Genomic DNA, 11,006 nt, shown 5'->3' with positions numbered 1-11,006 from the left:
CAGTGTCTCAGTGTCGCAGTGTCTCAATGTCTCAGGGTCTCAGTGTCTCAGGGTCTCGGGGTCTCTGGATCTCTGGTTCTCTGGGTCTCTTGGTCTGTGGGTCTCACTGCCTCTGTGTCTCAGGGTCTCTGTTTCTCTGTGTCTCTGGGTCTCAGTTCCTCAGGGTGTCTGGGTCTCTGTGTCTCAGGGTCTCAGTGTCTCAGAGTCTCAGGATCTCAGGATCTCTGGGTCACTGCGTCCCTGGGTCTTAGTGTCTCAGGGTCTCATGGTCTCTGGATGTCTGGTTCTCTGGGTCTCTTGGTCTGTTGATCTCACTGTCTCTGTGTCTCAGAGCCTCTGTGTCTCTGGGTAACTGGGTCTCAGTGTCACAGGGTCTCAGTGTCTTAGGGTCTCTGGTTCCCTGGGTCCCAGGGTCTCAGTGTCTCAGTGTCTGAGGGTCTCAGGGCCTCTGGGTCTCTGGGTCTCAGGGTCTCAGGGCCTCTGGATCTCTGTGTCTCTGAGTCTCAGAGTCTCACTGTCTCAGGGTCTCAGGGCCTCTGGGTCTCTGTGTCTCAGGGTCTCAGGGCCTCTGGGTCTCGGTGTCTCAGGGTCTCAGGGTCTCCGTGCCTCTGGGTCTCTGTGTCTCTGTGTCTCAATTTCTCAGTGTCTCAGTGCCTCAGGGCCTCTTGGTCTCTGAGTCTCAATGTCTCAGTGTCTCAGGGTCTCAGGGTCTCTGGGTCTCTGGGTCTCAGTGTCTCAGTGTCTCAGAGTCTCAGGGCCTCTAGTTCTCTGTGTCTCAGTGTCTCAGGGTCCTAGGGTCTCAGGGCCTCTGGGTCTCTGTGTCTCAGGGTCTCAGGACCTCTGGGTCTCAGGGTCTCACTGTATCAGGGTCTCAGGGCCTCTGTGTCTCTGGGTCTCAATGTCTCAGTGTCTCAGTGTCTCAGGGCCTCTGTGTCTGAGTGTCTCAGTGTCTCAGGGCCTCTGGATCTCTGTGTCTCAGTGTCTCAGGACCTCTGGGTCTCAGGGTCTCAGTGTATCAGGGTCTCAGGGCCTCTGCGTCGCTGGGTCTCAGTGTCTCAGTCTTTCAGTGTCTCAGAGTCTCAGGGCCTGTGGGTCTCTTGGCCTCTGAGTCTCAATGTCTCAGTGTCTCAGGGTCCCATGGTCTCAGGGCCTCTGAGTGTCTGTGTCACAGTTTCTCAGGGTCTCAGGTCCTCTGGGTCTCTTTGTCTCAGGGTCTCAGGGTCTCAGGGTCTCATGGCCTCTGGGTCTCTGGGTCTCTGAGTCTCAATGTCTCAGTGTCTGATGTCTCAGGGTCTCAAGGCGTCTGAGTCTCAGTGTCTCAGGGTCTCAGGGCCTCTGGGTCTCTGGGTCTCAGTGTCTCAGGGCATCTTTTTCTCTGTGTCTCAGTGTCTCAGTTTCTCAGGGTCTCAGGGCCTCTGGGTCTCTTTGTCTCAGGGTCTCAGGGTCTCATGGCCTCTGGGTCTCTGGGTCTCTGAGTCTCAATGTCTCAGTGTCTGATGTCTCAGGGTCTCAAGGCGTCTGAGTCTCAGTGTCTCAGGGTCTCACGGCCTCTGGGTCTATGTGTCTCAGGTTCTCAGGGTCTCAGGGCCTCTGGGTCTCTGGGTCTCTGAGTCTCAATGTCTCAGTGTCTCAGGGTCTCAGGGCCTCTGGGTCTCTGATTCTCAGTGTCTCATGGTCTCAGGGCCTCTTTTTCTCTATGTCCCAGTGTCTCAGTGTCTCAGGGTCTCAGGGTATCTGGGTCTCTGTGTCTCAGGGTCTCAGGGCCTCTGGGTCTCAGGGTATCAGGGTCTCAGGACCTCTGGGTCTCAGGGTATCAGGGTCTCAGGGCCTCTGGGTCTCTGGGTCTCTGAGTCTCAATGTCTCAGGGTCTCAGGGCCTCTGGGTCTCAGTGTCTCAGTGTCTCAGGGCCTCTGGGTCTCAGTGTCTCAGTGTCTCAGGGTCTCAGGGTCTCAGGGCCTCTGGGTCTCTGTGTCTCAGGGTCTCAGGGCCTCTGGGTCTCTGGGTCTCAGGGTCTCAGTGTCTCAGTGTCTCAGTGTCTCAGGGTCTCAGGACCTCTGGGTCTCAGGGTCTCAGGGTCTCAGGGTCTCTGGGTCTCTGTGTCCCAGGGTCTCGGGGCCTCTGGGTCTCTGCGTCTTAATGTCTCAGTGTCTCAGGGACTCAGAGCCTCTGGGTCTCTCAGTCTCAATGTCCCAGTGTCGCAGTGTCTCAGTGTCTCAGGATCTCAGGGTCTCAGGGTCTCTGGGTCTCTCAGTCTCAATGTCTCAGATTCTCAGGGTCTCAGGGTCTCTGGGTCTCTGAGTCTCAATGTCTCAGCGTCTCAGTGTCTCAGGGTCTCAGGGTCTCAGTGTCTCAGGGTCTCAGGGTCTCATGGCCTCTGGGTCTCTGGGTCTCTGAGTCTCGATGTCAAAGTGTCTGATGTCTCAGGGTCTCAAGGCGTCTGAGTCTCAGTGTCTCAGGGTCTCAGGGCCTCTGGGTCTATGTGTCTCAGGTTCTCAGGGTCTCAGGGCCTCTGGGTCTCTGGGTCTCTGAGTCTCAATGTCTCAGTGTCTCAGGGTCTCAGTGTCTCAGGGCCTCTGGGTCGCTGATTCTCAGTGTCTCAGTGTCTCAGGGCCTCTGGGTCTCTGGGACTCAGTGTCTCAGGGTCTCAGGGCCTCTGGGTCTCTGGGTCTCAGTGTCTCAGGGTCTCAGGGCCTCTGGGTCTATGTGTCCCAGGGTCTCAGGGCCTCTGGGTCTGTGTGTCTCAATGTCTCAGTGTCTCAGGGACTCAGAGCCTCTGGGTCTCTCAGTCTCAATGTCCCAGTGTCGCAGTGTCTCAGTGTCTCAGGGTCTCAGGGTCCCAGGTTCTCAGGGCATCTGGGTGTCTGCGTCTCAGTGTCTCAGGGTATCAGGGCTTCTGGGTCTCTGTGTCTCAGTGTCTCAGTGCCTCTGTGTCTGAATGCCTCAGTGTCTCAGGACCTCTGGGTCTCAGGGTCTCAGTGTATCAGGGTCTCAGGGCCTCTGCGTCTATGGGTCTCAATGTCTCAGTGTCTCAGAGTCTCAGGGCCTCTGGGTCTCTGTGTCTGAGTGCCTCAGGGTTTCAGGGCCTCTGGGTCTCTGTGTCTAAGGGTCTCAGGGCCTTTGGGTCTCTGGGTCTCTGAGTCTCAATGACTCAGTGTCTCAGTGTCTCAGGGTGTCAGGGCCTCTGTGTCTCAGTGTCTCAGGTCCTCTGGGTCTCTGGGTCTCTGAGTCTCAATGTCTCAGTGTCTCAGGGTCTCTTGGCCTCTGAGTCTCAATGTCTCTGTGTCTCAGGGTCCCAGGGTCTCAGGGCCTCTGGGTGTCTGTGTCTCATGGTCTCAGAGTCTCAGGGCCTTTGGGTCTCTGGGTCTCAATGTCTCAATGTCTCAGGGTTTCAGGGTCTCAAGGCCTCTGAGTCTCAGTGTCTCAGTGTCTCAGGGTCTCAGGGCCTTTGGGTCTATGAGTCTCAGGTTCTCAGGGTCTCAGGGCCTCTGGGTCTCTGGGTCTCTGAGTCTCAATGTCTCAGTGTCTCAGTGTCTCAGGGTCTCAGGGCCTCTGGGTCTCTGGGTCTCTGAGTCTCAATGTCGCAGTGTCTCAGGGTCTCAGGACCTCTGGGTCTCTATGTCTCAGGGCCTCTGGGTCTCTGTGTCTCTGTGTCTTAGTGTCTCAGGGTCTCAGGGCCTCTGGGTCTCTGGGTCTCAGAGTCTCAATGTCTCAGTGTCTCAGGGTCTCAGGGTCTCACGGTCTCAGGGTCTCATGGCCTCTGGGTCTCTGGGTCTCTGAGTCTCAGAGTCCCAGTGTCTTAGGGTCTCAGGGCCTCTGGGTCTCTGGGCCTCTGGGTCTCTGTGTCTCACTGTCTCAGGGCCTCTGGGTCTCAGTGTCTCAGGGTCTCAGGGCCTCTGGGTCTCTGTGTCTCAGGGTCTCAGTGCCTCTGAGTCTCAGTGTCTCAGGGTCTCATGTCCTCTGGATCTCTGGGTCTCTGAGTCTCAGTGTCTCAGGGTCTCAGGGCCTCTGGGTCTCTGTGTCTCTGAGTCTCAATGTCTCAGTGTCCCTGGGTCTCAGAGCCTGTGGGTCTCTGTGTCTCTGAGTCTCAATGTCTCAGTGTCTCAGGGTCTCAGGGCCTCCGTGTCTCTGATTCTCAGTGTCTCAGTGTCTCAGGGTCTCAGGGCCTCTGGGTCTCTGGGTCTCAGTGTCTCAGGGTCTCAGGGCTTCTGGGTCTCTGTGTCTCAGGGCCTCTGGGTCTCTGTGTCTCTGAGCCTCAGTGTCTCAGAGCCTCTGGGTCTCTGAGTCTCAATGTCTCTGTGTCTCTGAGTCTCAGTGTCTCAGTGTCTCAGGGTCTCAGGCCCTCTGTGTCTCTGTGTCTCAGTGTCTCAGGACCTCTGGGTCTCAGAGTCTCAGTGTATCAGGGTCTCAGGGCCTCTGCGTCTCTGGGTCTCAATGTCTCAGTGTTTCAGTGTCTCAGAGTCTCAGGGCCTGTGGGTCTCTTGGCCTCTGAGTCTCAATGTCTCAGTGTCTCAGGGTCACATGGTCTCAGGGCCTCTGAGTGTCTGTGTCTCAGTGTCTCAGGGTCTCAGGGCCTCTGGGTCTCTGGGTCTTAATGTCTCAATGTCTCAGGGTCTCAGGGTCTCAGGGTCTCATGACCTCTGGGTCTCTGAGTCTCAATGTCTCAGTGTCTGATGTCTCAGGGTCTCAAGGCGTCTGAGTCTCAGTGTCTCAGGGTCTACGGCCTCTGGGTCTATGTGTCTCAGGTTCTCAGGGTCTCAGGGTCTCAGGGCCTCTGGGTCTCTGATTCTCAGTGTCTCAGTGTCTCATGGTCTCAGGGCCTCTGGGTCTCTGGGACTCTGTGTCTCAGGGTCTCAGGGCCTCTGGGTCTCAGGGTCTCAGTGTCTCAGGGTCTCAGGGCATCTTTTTCTCTGTGTCTCAGTATCTCAGGGTCTCAGGGTATCTGGGTCTCTGTGTCTCAGGGTCTCAGGGCCTCTGGGTCTCTGGGTCTCTGTGTCTCAGGGTCTCAGGGCCTCTGGGTCTCTGGGTCTCAGGGTCTCAGTGTCTCCGGGTCTCAGGGTCTCAGGACCTCTGGGTCTCAGGGTCTCAGGGTCTCTGGGTCTCTGTGTCTCAGGGTCTCTGGGTCTCTGGGTCTCGGTGTCTCAGGGTCTCAGGGCCTCTGGGTCTATGCGTCCCAGGGTCTCAGGGCCTCTGGGACTCTGTGTCTCAATGTCTCAGTGTCGCAGTGTCTCAGTGTCTCAGGGTCTCAGGGTCTCTGGGTCTCAGGGTCTCAGTGTCTCAGGGTCTCAGGGCTTCTGGGTCTCTGTGTCTCAGGGCCTCTGGGTCTCTGTGTCTCTGAGTCTCAATGTCTCAGTGTCTCAGAGCCTCTGGGTCTCTGAGTCTCAATGTCTCTGTGTCTCTGAGTCTCAGTGTCTCAGTGTCTCAGGGTCTCAGGCCCTCTGTGTCTCTGTGTCTCAGTGTCTCAGGACCTCTGGGTCTCAGAGTCTCAGTGTATCAGGGTCTCAGGGCCTCTGCGTCTCTGGGTCTCAATGTCTCAGTGTTTCAGTGTCTCAGAGTCTCAGGGCCTCTGGGTCACTGGGTCTTAATGTCTCAATGTCTCAGGGTCTCAGTGTCTCAGGGTCTCAGGGTCTCATGGCCTCTGGGTCTCTGGGTCTCTGAATCTCAATGTCTCAGTGTCTGATGTCTCAGGGTCTCAAGGCGTCTGAGTCTCAGTGTCTCAGGGTCTACGGCCTCTGGGTCTATGTGTCTCAGGTTCTCAGGGTCTCAGGGCCTCTGGGTCTCTGGGTCTCTGAGTCTCAATGTCTCAGTGTCTCAGGGTCTCAGGGCCTCTGGGTCTCTGATTCTCAGTGTCTCAGTGTCTCATAGTGTCAGGGCCTCTGGGTCTCTGGGACACTGTGTCTCAGGGTCTCAGGGCTTCTGGGTCTCAGGGTATCAGTGTCTCAGGGTCTCAGGGCATCTTTTTCTCTGTGTCTCAGTGTCTCAGTATCTCAGGGTCTCAGGGTATCTGGGACTCTGTGTCTCAGGGTCTCAGGGTCTCAGGGCCTCTGGGTCTCTGGGTCTCTGAGTCTCAATGTCTCAGGGTCTCAGGGCCTCTCTGTCTCAGTGTCTCAGTGTCTCAGGGTCTCAGGGTCTCAGGGCCTCTGGGTCTCTGTGTCTCAGGGTCTCAGTGTCTCAGGGTCTCAGGGTCTCAGGACCTCTGGGTCTCAGGGTCTCAGGGTCTCTGGGTTTCTGTGTCTCAGGGTCTCTGGGTCTCTGGGTCTCGGTGTCTCAGGGTCTCAGGGCCTCGGGGTCTATGTGTCCCAGTGTCTCAGGGCCTCTGGGTCTCTGTGTCTCAATGTCTCAGTGTCGCAGTGTCTCAGTGTCTCAGGGTCTCTGGGTCTCTGAGTCTCAATGTCTCAGCGTCACAGTGTCTCGGGGTCCCAGGTTCTCAGGCCATCTGGGTGTCTGCGTCTCAGTGTCTCAGGGTATCAGGGCTTCTGGGTCACTGTGTCTCAGTGTCTCAGGGTCTCAGGTCCTAGAGACCCTACTGCGGTGCCAGTAGGCAGGTGCTGCCACATGTTCTGTTTTTGATGCTCTTGTGAGTCAGTGCACCGTTCCTGGAGAGAGTGCAAGACCAGGTCGATGCGTGGCGTGGTAGGAGCCAGCCCCTTTCCCCAGCGCCCTGTTCCAAAAATCAGGTTAATATTTGGTCCCCAGATCGGGGAACTATCAGATATTAAACTGATAAGAACAGATACTACACTTGATCTTAGCCAAAAGGCCGAGAAGCGATAGCCCGTCAATTCCCCGCTGGCCCCCCTCCCTTCCTCAGCCACTGGCTTTCACGCGCCGCTTGCTGGCCACAGAAAAACCGTCAGCCTGCCTGAGTGCTGCAGTAGCGTCGCAGCGCAGCAGGGGGCTCAGCGTGTGCGTCCTTTACTCTGCCGTCGACACCTGCGGTGCCAGTAGGCAGGTGCTGCCACATGTTCTGTTTTTGATGCTCTTGTGAGTCAGTGCACCGTTCCTGGAGAGAGTGCAAGACCAGGTCGATGCGTGGCGTGGTAGGAGCCAGCCCCTTTCCCCAGCGCCCTGTTCCAAAAATCAGGTTAATATTTGGTCCCCAGATCGGGGAACTATCAGATATTAAACTGATAAGAACAGATACTACACTTGATCTTAGCCAAAAGGCCGAGAAGCGATAGCCCGTCAATTCCCCGCTGGCCCCCCTCCCTTCCTCAGCCACTGGCTTTCACGCGCCGCTTGCTGGCCACAGAAAAACCGTCAGCCTGCCTGAGTGCTGCAGTAGCGTCGCAGCGCAGCAGGGGGCTCAGCGTGTGCGTCCTTTACTCTGCCGTCGACACCTGCGGTGCCAGTAGGCAGGTGCTGCCACATGTTCTGTTTTTGATGCTCTTGTGAGTCAGTGCACCGTTCCTGGAGAGAGTGCAAGACCAGGTCGATGCGTGGCGTGGTAGGAGCCAGCCCCTTTCCCCAGCGCCCTGTTCCAAAAATCAGGTTAATATTTGGTCCCCAGATCGGGGAACTATCAGATATTAAACTGATAAGAACAGACACTACACTTGATCTTAGCCAAAAGGCCGAGAAGCGATAGCCCGTCAATTCCCCGCTGGCCCCCCTCCCTTCCTCAGCCACTGGCTTTCACGCGCCGCTTGCTGGCCACAGAAAAACCGTCAGCCTGCCTGAGTGCTGCAGTAGCGTCGCAGCGCAGCAGGGGGCTCAGCGTGTGCGTCCTTTACTCTGCCGTCGACACCTGCGGTGCCAGTAGGCAGGTGCTGCCACATGTTCTGTTTTTGATGCTCTTGTGAGTCAGTGCACCGTTCCTGGAGAGAGTGCAAGACCAGGTCGATGCGTGGCGTGGTAGGAGCCAGCCCCTTTCCCCAGCGCCCTGTTCCAAAAATCAGGTTAATATTTGGTCCCCAGATCGGGGAACTATCAGATATTAAACTGATAAGAACAGATACTACACTTGATCTTAGCCAAAAGGCCGAGAAGCGATAGCCCGTCAATTCCCAGCTGGCCCCCCTCCCTTCCTCAGCCACTGGCTTTCACGCGCCGCTTGCTGGCCACAGAAAAACCGTCAGCCTGCCTGAGTGCTGCAGTAGCGTCGCAGCGCAGCAGGGGGCTCAGCGTGTGCGTCCTTTACTCTGCCGTCGACACCTGCGGTGCCAGTAGGCAGGTGCTGCCACATGTTCTGTTTTTGATGCTCTTGTGAGTCAGTGCACCGTTCCTGGAGAGAGTGCAAGACCAGGTCGATGCGTGGCGTGGTAGGAGCCAGCCCCTTTCCCCAGCGCCCTGTTCCAAAAATCAGGTTAATATTTGGTCCCCAGATCGGGGAACTATCAGATATTAAACTGATAAGAACAGACACTACACTTGATCTTAGCCAAAAGGCCGAGAAGCGATAGCCCGTCAATTCCCCGCTGGCCCCCCTCCCTTCCTCAGCCACTGGCTTTCACGCGCCGCTTGCTGGCCACAGAAAAACCGTCAGCCTGCCTGAGTGCTGCAGTAGCGTCGCAGCGCAGCAGGGGGCTCAGCGTGTGCGTCCTTTACTCTGCCGTCGACACCTGCGGTGCCAGTAGGCAGGTGCTGCCACATGTTCTGTTTTTGATGCTCTTGTGAGTCAGTGCACCGTTCCTGGAGAGAGTGCAAGACCAGGTCGATGCGTGGCGTGGTAGGAGCCAGCCCCTTTCCCCAGCGCCCTGTTCCAAAAATCAGGTTAATATTTGGTCCCCAGATCGGGGAACTATCAGATATTAAACTGATAAGAACAGACACTACACTTGATCTTAGCCAAAAGGCCGAGAAGCGATAGCCCGTCAATTCCCCGCTGGCCCCCCTCCCTTCCTCAGCCACTGGCTTTCACGCGCCGCTTGCTGGCCACAGAAAAACCGTCAGCCTGCCTGAGTGCTGCAGTAGCGTCGCAGCGCAGCAGGGGGCTCAGCGTGTGCGTCCTTTACTCTGCCGTCGACACCTGCGGTGCCAGTAGGCAGGTGCTGCCACATGTTCTGTTTTTGATGCTCTTGTGAGTCAGTGCACCGTTCCTGGAGAGAGTGCAAGACCAGGTCGATGCGTGGCGTGGTAGGAGCGAGCCCCTTTCCCCAGCGCCCTGTTCCAAAAATCAGGTTAATATTTGGTCCCCAGATCGGGGAACTATCAGATATTAAACTGATAAGAACAGATACTACACTTGATCTTAGCCAAAAGGCCGAGAAGCGATAGCCCGTCAATTCCCCGCTGGCCCCCCTCCCTTCCTCAGCCACTGGCTTTCACGCGCCGCTTGCTGGCCACAGAAAAACCGTCAGCCTGCCTGAGTGCTGCAGTAGCGTCGCAGCGCAGCAGGGGGCTCAGCGTGTGCGTCCTTTACTCTGCCGTCGACACCTGCGGTGCCAGTAGGCAGGTGCTGCCACATGTTCTGTTTTTGATGCTCTTGTGAGTCAGTGCACCGTTCCTGGAGAGAGTGCAAGACCAGGTCGATGCGTGGCGTGGTAGGAGCCAGCCCCTTTCCCCAGCGCCCTGTTCCAAAAATCAGGTTAATATTTGGTCCCCAGATCGGGGAACTATCAGATATTAAACTGATAAGAACAGATACTACACTTGATCTTAGCCAAAAGGCCGAGAAGCGATAGCCCGTCAATTCCCCGCTGGCCGCACTTGGAGTACTGTGTGCAGTTCTGGTCCCCGCATTACAAGAAGGATGTGGAGGCGTTGGAGAGGGTGCAGAGGAGGTTTACTAGGATGTTGCCTGGTATGGTGGGGAGGTCCTATGAGGAGAGACTGAGGGATCTAGGGTTGTTTTCGTTGGGAAGAAGGCGGCTAAGAGGGGATCTTATTGAAACATATAAGATGATTAGGGGTTTAGATAGGGTGGATAGTGATAGCCTTTTTCCTCGGATGGAGAAAGCTAGCACGAGGGGGCATGACTTTAAATTAAGGGGGGGTAGCTACAGGACGGATGTCAGGGGTAGGTTCTTTACCCAGCGGGTGGTGAGGGATTGGAATGCCCTGCCTGCTGCAGTTGTAGATGCGTCTAGTTTGGGGGCGTTTAAGAGATCTCTGGATAGGTTTATGGACGAAAAGGGATTGGTATAGGCTAGTGGGTCATTGTTTTTGTAACTGGTCGGCGCAACATCGTGGGCCGAAGGGCCTGTTCTGCGCTGTAATGTTCTATGTTCTATGTTCTATGTTCTATGTTCTAATTCCCCGCTGGCCCCCCTCCCTTCCTCAGCCACTGGCTTTCACGCGCCGCTTGCTGGCCACAGAAAAACCGTCAGCCTGCCTGAGTGCTGCAGTAGCGTCGCAGCGCAGCAGGGGGCTCAGCGTGTGCGTCCTTTACTCTGCCGTCGACACCTGCGGTGCCAGTAGGCAGGTGCTGCCACATGTTCTGTTTTTGATGCTCTTGTGAGTCAGTGCACCGTTCCTGGAGAGAGTGCAAGACCAGGTCGATGCGTGGCGTGGTAGGAGCCAGCCCCTTTCCCCAGCGCCCTGTTCCAAAAATCAGGTTAATATTTGGTCCCCAGATCGGGGAACTATCAGATATTAAACTGATAAGAACAGACACTACACTTGATCTTAGCCAAAAGGCCGAGAAGCGATAGCCCGTCAATTCCCCGCTGGCCCCCCTCCCTTCCTCAGCCACTGGCTTTCACGCGCCGCTTGCTGGCCACAGAAAAACCGTCAGCCTGCCTGAGTGCTGCAGTAGCGTCGCAGCGCAGCAGGGGGCTCAGCGTGTGCGTCCTTTACTCTGCCGTCGACACCTGCGGTGCCAGTAGGCAGGTGCTGCCACATGTTCTGTTTTTGATGCTCTTGTGAGTCAGTGCACCGTTCCTGGAGAGAGTGCAAGACCAGGTCGATGCGTGGCGTGGTAGGAGCCAGCCCCTTTCCCCAGCGCCCTGTTCCAAAAATCAGGTTAATATTTGATCCCCAGATCGGGGAACTATCAGATATTAAACTGATAAGAACAGATACTACACTTGATCTTAGCCAAAAGGCCGAGAAGCGATAGCCCGTCAATT

General features: G+C 56.3%; 10 non-coding genes across 10 annotated transcripts; all 10 read right to left on the bottom strand.

Annotated features, from left to right (window-relative positions):
* Nucleotides 1-6,577: 6,577 nt before the first annotated feature.
* On the bottom strand, nucleotides 6,578-6,769 carry LOC145338355 (U2 spliceosomal RNA). Its single transcript, XR_013885701.1, has one exon. It is a non-coding gene; the product is annotated as a U2 spliceosomal RNA (small nuclear RNA).
* Nucleotides 6,770-6,984: 215 nt separating this feature from the next.
* On the bottom strand, nucleotides 6,985-7,176 carry LOC145338354 (U2 spliceosomal RNA). The gene has a single exon (XR_013885700.1). It is a non-coding gene; the product is annotated as a U2 spliceosomal RNA (small nuclear RNA).
* Nucleotides 7,177-7,391: 215 nt separating this feature from the next.
* LOC145338460 (U2 spliceosomal RNA) lies at nucleotides 7,392-7,583 on the bottom strand. The gene has a single exon (XR_013885804.1). It is a non-coding gene; the product is annotated as a U2 spliceosomal RNA (small nuclear RNA).
* A 215-nt stretch (nucleotides 7,584-7,798) lies between these two features.
* LOC145338352 (U2 spliceosomal RNA) lies at nucleotides 7,799-7,990 on the bottom strand. Its single transcript, XR_013885699.1, has one exon. It is a non-coding gene; the product is annotated as a U2 spliceosomal RNA (small nuclear RNA).
* A 215-nt stretch (nucleotides 7,991-8,205) lies between these two features.
* Nucleotides 8,206-8,397, bottom strand: LOC145338459 (U2 spliceosomal RNA). Its single transcript, XR_013885803.1, has one exon. It is a non-coding gene; the product is annotated as a U2 spliceosomal RNA (small nuclear RNA).
* A 215-nt stretch (nucleotides 8,398-8,612) lies between these two features.
* LOC145338458 (U2 spliceosomal RNA) lies at nucleotides 8,613-8,804 on the bottom strand. The gene has a single exon (XR_013885802.1). It is a non-coding gene; the product is annotated as a U2 spliceosomal RNA (small nuclear RNA).
* Nucleotides 8,805-9,019: 215 nt separating this feature from the next.
* Nucleotides 9,020-9,211, bottom strand: LOC145338141 (U2 spliceosomal RNA). Its single transcript, XR_013885491.1, has one exon. It is a non-coding gene; the product is annotated as a U2 spliceosomal RNA (small nuclear RNA).
* Nucleotides 9,212-9,426: 215 nt separating this feature from the next.
* Nucleotides 9,427-9,618, bottom strand: LOC145338351 (U2 spliceosomal RNA). Its single transcript, XR_013885698.1, has one exon. It is a non-coding gene; the product is annotated as a U2 spliceosomal RNA (small nuclear RNA).
* A 777-nt stretch (nucleotides 9,619-10,395) lies between these two features.
* LOC145338457 (U2 spliceosomal RNA) lies at nucleotides 10,396-10,587 on the bottom strand. The gene has a single exon (XR_013885801.1). It is a non-coding gene; the product is annotated as a U2 spliceosomal RNA (small nuclear RNA).
* Nucleotides 10,588-10,802: 215 nt separating this feature from the next.
* LOC145338145 (U2 spliceosomal RNA) lies at nucleotides 10,803-10,994 on the bottom strand. Its single transcript, XR_013885495.1, has one exon. It is a non-coding gene; the product is annotated as a U2 spliceosomal RNA (small nuclear RNA).
* Between the last annotated feature and the right edge of the window lie 12 nt (nucleotides 10,995-11,006).

This window comes from Carcharhinus amblyrhynchos, unplaced genomic scaffold (assembly GCF_965287045.1).
Source record: "Carcharhinus amblyrhynchos unplaced genomic scaffold, sCarAmb.v2.hapA scaffold_98, whole genome shotgun sequence".
NCBI classification, from domain to species: domain Eukaryota; kingdom Metazoa; phylum Chordata; class Chondrichthyes; order Carcharhiniformes; family Carcharhinidae; genus Carcharhinus; species Carcharhinus amblyrhynchos.
The sequence above is the reverse complement of the archived record's forward strand: the minus strand, read 5'-3'. Positions and strand labels throughout refer to the sequence as shown.